General features: G+C 42.1%; 2 pseudogenes; both read left to right on the forward strand.

Annotated features, from left to right (window-relative positions):
• The first annotated feature begins 747 nt into the window (after positions 1-747).
• On the forward strand, positions 748-1,255 carry LOC147431280 (large ribosomal subunit protein uL5 pseudogene; annotated as a pseudogene).
• Positions 1,256-1,824: 569 nt separating this feature from the next.
• LOC147431281 (large ribosomal subunit protein uL15x pseudogene) lies at positions 1,825-2,265 on the forward strand (annotated as a pseudogene).
• Positions 2,266-7,469: the final 5,204 nt, after the last annotated feature.

The raw sequence follows: 7,469 nt of genomic DNA on the forward strand, positions 1-7,469 counted from the left end.
GGATGCATTTCTCATCTCACATACATCATGTCGTATTGTATCTATCGTTTCCTCTTTCAATACATGATCACTCTCAACTTTGCTCAAGCGCTCTTTCACTACATTCATGTCCACAAGAGAGCGTTTACATTCTTGAACTTCATTCTCAAGATGCATCAAGCGTGTTGTTTGCATTTCAAGAACCTTCTTGAGGTGCTCATTCTCCACAACGAGAACTCTTAAAGTACCATTCTCCATTGCAAGTGCGCGCAACTCTTCACCTTGCTTGTTGACGGTTTCTTGTAACGAGATCAAGTAAGCCATGATCATTGCTTCCGTTGTTGTAGACGATGTGGTTGGATTAGCATCCAAATTCCTTGGAGATTTTGCATCATTCTCCATGGCGAGTGTGGCTTTTCCACCCTTGCGAGTTTTGTCTGACATTGCCTTCAAGTTGGCAACAAAAACGCAAAGTTTTGACAGTTTTTTCAGTTCTGAGATGCTGTTACAGCAAAGCCTTCCATTACACAGAAAAATTATGTCTTTACATCAATGCGTAGAGGGCTTCGTGCTCTTCGATTGAGGCTATAGATCACCTAAATCGGAGTTCGGATGAGCAAGTTATGGTCAAAAGAGTGAACTGCTGCCTACTAGGTCAAAAAACGGCTGTGAGAGAGAGAGAGAGAGAGAGAGAGAGAGAGAGAGAGAGAGAGCTTTTTTGCAGCAACATATCAGCGAGATCGGTGGGGGCTTCTTCTCGTCGCAACTATGGCCGTGTCAGCAGAGAAGAAGGCTGCCAACCCCATACAAGAGATCAAAGTGCAGAAGCTTGTGCTGAACATATCAGTCGGTGAGAGTGGTGATCGTCTCACAAGGGCTGCTAAGGTTCTTGAGCAACTAATTGGGCAAACTCCAGTCTTTTCCAAGGCTCGTGAGGTATTTTGGAATCAAGAGGAATGAAAAGATTGCCTGTTATGTAACTGTTCGGGAAGCTAAGGCCATGCAGTTCCTTGAGAGTGGCTTGAAGGTGAAAGAGTATGAGGTCATCAAAAGAAATTTCAGTGACACTGGCTATTTTGGTTTCGGCATTCAAGAGCACATTGATCTGGGTATCAAATATGACCCATCTACTGGTATTTATGGCATGGATTTCTATGTGGGGCTTGAGCGTGCTGGCTACAGAGTCGGTAGGAGAAAGAGGTCCAAGGCACGTGTTGGCCGAGGCAGGGGTTGTGGCTATTACATCGTATATCGGTCTTACGACTTGCGGCTTTGATGACCTGAAAACTTTCAGAGCCTGAAATACTTATGTAAACGAGTTACTTTTGGCTGGAAATTTTTTGTGGTGGTTTTTTAGGTCTGCTTTGCGTATTGCAAAGCCTACCTAGAAGTTTCAGAGTTGTATACCCAAAAGAGAGAGAGAGAGAGAGAGAGAGAGAGAGAGAGAGAGAGAGAGAGAGAGAGAGAGAGAGTGTGTTCCTCTGTTGGAGAGCAAGTTGGTCAATACCCACTCGTTATCTATGGAGGAATCCATCCCATGCAGAGTGCCCCAAACTATATCCCAGTTCAATTTCAATATCCAGGTGTGCAGCAGGGACAGCCACGATTTACACTTCCCGAGCAAGCACAACCACATTATCTTGGGGTCCCGCTAGTGCAACCACAATTTTCAGGTGTTCAGTCACAGTATCCGAGTGCTGGCCAGCATGCTCAGTCTCAATATCATGGCACCCAACTACCTCAGACGCAATATCCAGGTGCTCAACAGGCTCGTCCTCAGTACACTAGCCCACAGCAGCAGCAAAGAACTCATCCAAGTGGCGGTTTGAGAGTAGGAAGGCCGCCATGACGACCAGGTTGAAGAATAACAGGAAGAAGAGAGGTCACATCAGTGCATGACATGGAAGAATTGGCAAGCACAAAAAGCATTCTGGAGGTCGTGGTAATGTAGGAGGTATGCACCACCATCGCATTCTGTTCGACAAATATCACCCTAGGTACTTTGGGAAGGTAGGTATGTGCTACTTCCACAAGACAATGAACAAGTTCCACTGTCCCATTGTGAATGTGGATCATCTCTTCTTGCTTCTATCCGACTCTACGAAATTTGGTTTGGAACGAAAGGGGCCCTTGCTGGATGTCACACCGTTCGGGTACTTCAAGGTGCTAGGTAAAGGAAATGCTCCCCCCACTCCTCTGGTCATTAAGGAAAATTTCTCCTCTAAGATTGCAGAGAAGAAGATCAAAGAGGTTGGTGGTCAGATCTTCCCTTCTATTAGCGTGTAGGCCGATGATAATGCTTTTTTTGCTTCTCAATTTAGTTGTAAAGGATTTTTGTATAAGGATTTGCAGAGATGTCCCCTTCCAAAGGGATCTTGCTATGCTAGAAAATCTGCCTCCTCAATACGGCTACAGTAGAATTCTCGGTTTGTTACATTGATGGAGAAAAGGGCATCCTACGATATAGAGGCATACTGCAGCTCACCCTCCCCCGCTGATGCCTGTGCGGCGGATTGCGACGATGAAGAAGACCACGTCGCCAGGGACATAGCGGTAAACATGAGAAGCACCATCAGTATCAACACCGTGACTGCCTCTATACTCAAGGCCGTTTCTGTCATGAAGACTAAAATACTATTGCAAAGCGCTAATGGGTCTCCAGGTCAAGAGACAGTCTGTAGTAAAGGTGTATCCAGTGACCTCATGGGAACAATTTAGAGACAGTAAGCCTAGCGACGATTGAATGTAGCCTACTTTTTCTTTATATAAGAGAGAGAGAGAGAGAGAGAGAGAGAGAGAGAGAGAGAGAGATGGCCACGACGAAGAGGAAGCAAAAGTAGTTGCAGCATAAGCAATCATGATGGTAAGCGCCGTAAGGTTGGATGTAACAAGCATGGAAGAGGCCACACCAACCCCATCAGGTGCTCCAATGGTGGGCTATGTGTGCCCAAGGACAAGGTTGTCAAGTGGTTTCTTGCAAGGAACATTGTTGAACAAGGTGTTGTGCGAGATATGCAAGATGCTTGCCTTTATGATGGGTACACACTTCCCAAGCTTTACGCCAAAATGCAGTACTGTGTTTCATGTGCCATTCACTCATGTTGTCTGTGTGAGATCCTGTACAACGAGAAGAGTTTGAGAGCCACCACAAAGGTTTAGATGCAAGGAGCATATGCAGAACCAGAATCAGCGTACCAATGTTCCCACTGTTAGGAAGTAGACAGGTGTATAATTAGTGCATAAGCCAGGAGAGGAAGAAGGCTCATGAATTTTGACTTCTATCATAGAGCTCTTAGAAGACGCATGCTACGAGCATTTCCAATGTGGTTGAAGCCATCAGTTGGATAGACATTGAGTGGATTTTGAGTCTTTTAAACGGGCTTGTATCATGTTTTGGAAATGTCTTTCTAAAGTCTTTTCCAAAAAAAGAGAGACATAGAGAGAGAGAGAGAGAGAGAGAGAGAGTCCGACTTGCTTTTGAGACTCTCAGTGCGTGACAGAGAGAAGCCTTGCGAGTGAACAAGACACGACACTCAAAATTCACTAAACTCGGCCGCTGAGAATGAGTGACCAGTACTCGAAAAAAACTTTTTTTCCAAAAACTTGTCAAACCTACATGTTAGAAACAATTAAGGTAAATTGACTAAATTTGAAGATTTTTATACCAATCTATATTAATTTTTTTCAAATTTTGGAGGTTTTCTCACCAACTATAAAATTTAGAGGTAAATCTCAAAATTTGTAGGTGGGGTTACACTAAACCTAGATTTTTGTTACACTACACCTAGGTTTTTTTCGAGCACTGTGAGTGACTTATATAAGCGGGACTGAGTCTGAGAGGAGCGAAGATAGCGTAATTGGCTAGATTGGTTGAGAGCATGCACACCCCTTCCATGCAGAGCTTGCTGCCAGTAGCGGAGTCAGGCCCACTTTTGTGGAATTCTAGAAGAAGGTGGAGGTACGGAATGCTGAACAAGGGCATCAGTGCATCAAAGTCATTTTTGACGCGCGACCAAAAAGGTTGGTTTTTTAGAAACGATTCCTCGATTTTGATCTCGCAACTGTGGAAAACGAACCTCATTCTCTCTCTCTCTCTCTCTCTCTCTCTCTCTCTCTCTCTCTCTCTCTCTCTCTCTCTCTCTCTCTCTCTCTCTAAAGGCATTGGAATGAAGGACACAATAGTAATAGTCCCATGGTCCCTCCAAAGTAGTTGGTATACTGCATGCAATGCCTTCACAAAGCAGCCTACGTCACATGGCACTCAAGCAAGCAAAGGATATCTTTCAAGTTCAAGAGCTACCTATGCATTATGACGGACATGTGGCATTTGAGTTACCATCTCTTGGTTTATTTGTGCGTGAAATTACGACAATTGCAACATGTGAATTTACCATGGAGAATAAGTTTGCACAAATAGAGTTTTGGAATATGCTCAAGAAGATGGTTCGGAAGCAAGGGAAAGACTTTTATCAATGTGTGTGTGTGAACACATTAAAGGAAGAGTATGGCTCTTTTGTTTGAGACTATTTTAATGTGTGTGAACACATTAAAGGAAGAGTATGGCTCTTTTGTTTGAGACTATTTGAGATGCAACATGGTTACTTTGCTACACTATACTCTATAGAGTAACTATTGAGATCTTGATCTAATATTTTACATTGCTTATGCTCGCTCGGTTTCTTGTTCGCTCGGAAGTACTCGCTCGAGGATTGGGATTCCTCCTTGTGGAGGTGGTCTAGCTCCATTTGGCCTTTGTAGAAGCCATGGTTGTTGCTGACTAGTTCCTTCACCTGCATTCATGTAATGGAATTAGCCTTTAACTTGAGTTGGAGCGGAAAGTAAATAACATATTGAGCATTTCCTTGAGTATTCTTTAGTGTGTAGATGTATAGTGAGAAAGAAAGTGCTTGGATAGGGAGAGCGACACTTAACACATTACTTCATTAACATGGCATGATCAATACTTGTAAAAGAGAGTGAGAGTTTAGAGAAATTGACACCAATAGAGGACCGGATTAGTTGGAGCCGGTCCCCCCTCCAATAGGCATTTGTATTATAGATTCTTCCATGACGGAAGACGTGTTTACAATACAACTGTTTGTGTTCCTTGAGACCTTCTTGATGAGATGAAGATGGTAAGCTTCACTCACCAAGCATTAGCATAACTACAACAATAAACATGATTAGCATGAGCTTGAAAAATGCCCAGCCTCAATCCCAAGACCTCAAACACCATGAAAGGTGAGGAGAGCTAGCAGGGAGTGAGGAAGAAGAGAGAAGTAGAAGTAGCTCTACTAGAAAGAAATAACCCCTTGCACGTAATTACTCATAGCTCTTGTAGCATAGCTTAGCATAGAGTTAATGGAGATTAGAGAGATTGATAAGCAAGCATAAGCATTCTCTTGTGTGGATTTGCATCTATAGCCAAGAGCTTGTGGTAGTAGGCACTCGACTTCTCTTACCTTTGGAGGCTTTAATGAAGACAATCCCATGGTCTTTTTCTCCATTAGTTAACCTTTCTCTTTGATAGACCTTTTCTCATATGGGCCCCTTTACCATTGGCCCCATGCTTAAATAGATCTATAAGAACATCTATATCTTAACCCTTGTTCCCGTTTATTCTCCCACATTAAATGATCAGTTTAATATGAGAAAATCATTTGGGTTGGTCAGATATTAGATTTTATGACATTACCTCTCTCTTGAAATCATAGTCGTCCTCTTCTACCTCATAGTCGTCCTCGACTATGAGGTAGAAGAGATAAAGCCTTAGTCATTAGTCAATTTTACTTAGCGGGTAGAGGATCCCTTTTTACCCTACGACATCTTTCCAAGATGGATGACTAATCCATTTGGTGCTTGGGAGACATAGCTGCCGCAAGCATGTCTGCTCTTTAGTCCATTTCATTCTCCCAAAGTAGAGTGACAAATTCTACTTGGTGTTTGAGAGACGTCGTCATCACAAACATAATTCTAAGCATGCATACTAGTTAATTTTGTGCACAATTAAAAAAGAGGACTAGTCTTATAAGACAAAAACATGAGTCATTTAAAAGAAATTTGTACATTTGCTTACTCTAATGTAGTGTTGTAAGCATTGACAAGGTTCATACTATCCTTAATCTAATAAACATGACTAAGAAAGTAGAAATCAATTTTTTCGTTTTCACGAGGGTGAGGGTGAAAATGTGGGGGTGATTTGTATTAAAGAAAAATATGAGGTTAGAGTATGTACACATTGGCAAAAAATACACTTATGGTGCAAGAGGATGAAAGAAGGCATACATAAGTTTAATAAAACACACACCTAGGTATAAATATTTAAATAAAATATCAAAATAATTATAAAAATCCCTATATTTAGGCCATACATATAATGAAATATTTACACACAAAGAGGCCATAATATACCTTTTTTTAATTATTTTTTATTTTTTTGGCTCAACTAGCCCAGTGACTAGCTAATTGAGGGTTTTTAAGAAAATATGGAAAAAGTCCCCTAACTCACACATGCCTATGTACAATGAAAAGGTAAGAATAGCCACAATGTTTAGGTGATTCTGGTAGGGTGAGGTAGCTCACTATGACAATTTTGAATAGCCGAAAAACGGCTATCAATATGAACGATGTTGAAGAGGATTCTGATTCAGGTGAACCCGCGGAGACCAAAACAACCACTAAGAAAGAAACCATCAAGGAAGATCGTCATGAGCCACAATGGCCAGGATCTAAGAAGAAGATAGGAACTTATCCAAACCCTACAGAGGAGATCGAGCGGGTCAAGCAATTAAGAAGTTTTATAGAAGATACCCAAAGGGATCTAGAGCCAACACCTAGGCAGATCCAAATTACAGACACAGTGTTCCCTATGTAACAACAACCTCAGAAAGTCCATAGACCCCTAGCCATACCTAGTGTCATCCAAGAAGAAAGTGACTTAAAGTCATGGGAAAGTGGGCGTACTTACTTCTTGCTAGAAAGCATGTTTATAGAGGGACTACCTAACCCTATCAAAGAAATGGACATCCCCTCTTCCCCATCTCAAGGGACTGAAGCCCAAAAGGTGTCGTTAAATATTGCCAAATTGATGGATTTCATGGCTTCAGGGGTTAGAACCACCATCATGTCCAAACTATATGGAGACACTGAGCTATTCTTAGCTCTTCAAGCTTTCCTCAATGGAGAACTGAAGGTCAGGCTACCACAATTTGTGCAGATGGATAGAGTTAGGGAGATGCCAATAGAGGAGGAACACTGAGATCCACAACCCAACCTAGATGAGAACCCTATTGTAGAAATATATGTTAACAAGTTGGGACAATACTTTGAGGGAGATGAATCCAATGCATCCATACCAATCACTACCAAGGGATTAACTGTGAAGGGAATTCTTGATGGTGGCACTGGGGTTAGCATTGTGACTAAAAATTGTTGGGAAACTATGGGAAGACCTCACCTTGGGACCATAACCATAGTAATAAAGATGGCCA

The sequence above is a fragment of the Adiantum capillus-veneris genome, chromosome 21 (assembly GCF_014529385.1).
Source record: "Adiantum capillus-veneris isolate H3 chromosome 21, ASM1452938v2, whole genome shotgun sequence".
In the NCBI taxonomy this organism is placed as follows: Eukaryota; Viridiplantae; Streptophyta; class Polypodiopsida; order Polypodiales; family Pteridaceae; genus Adiantum; species Adiantum capillus-veneris.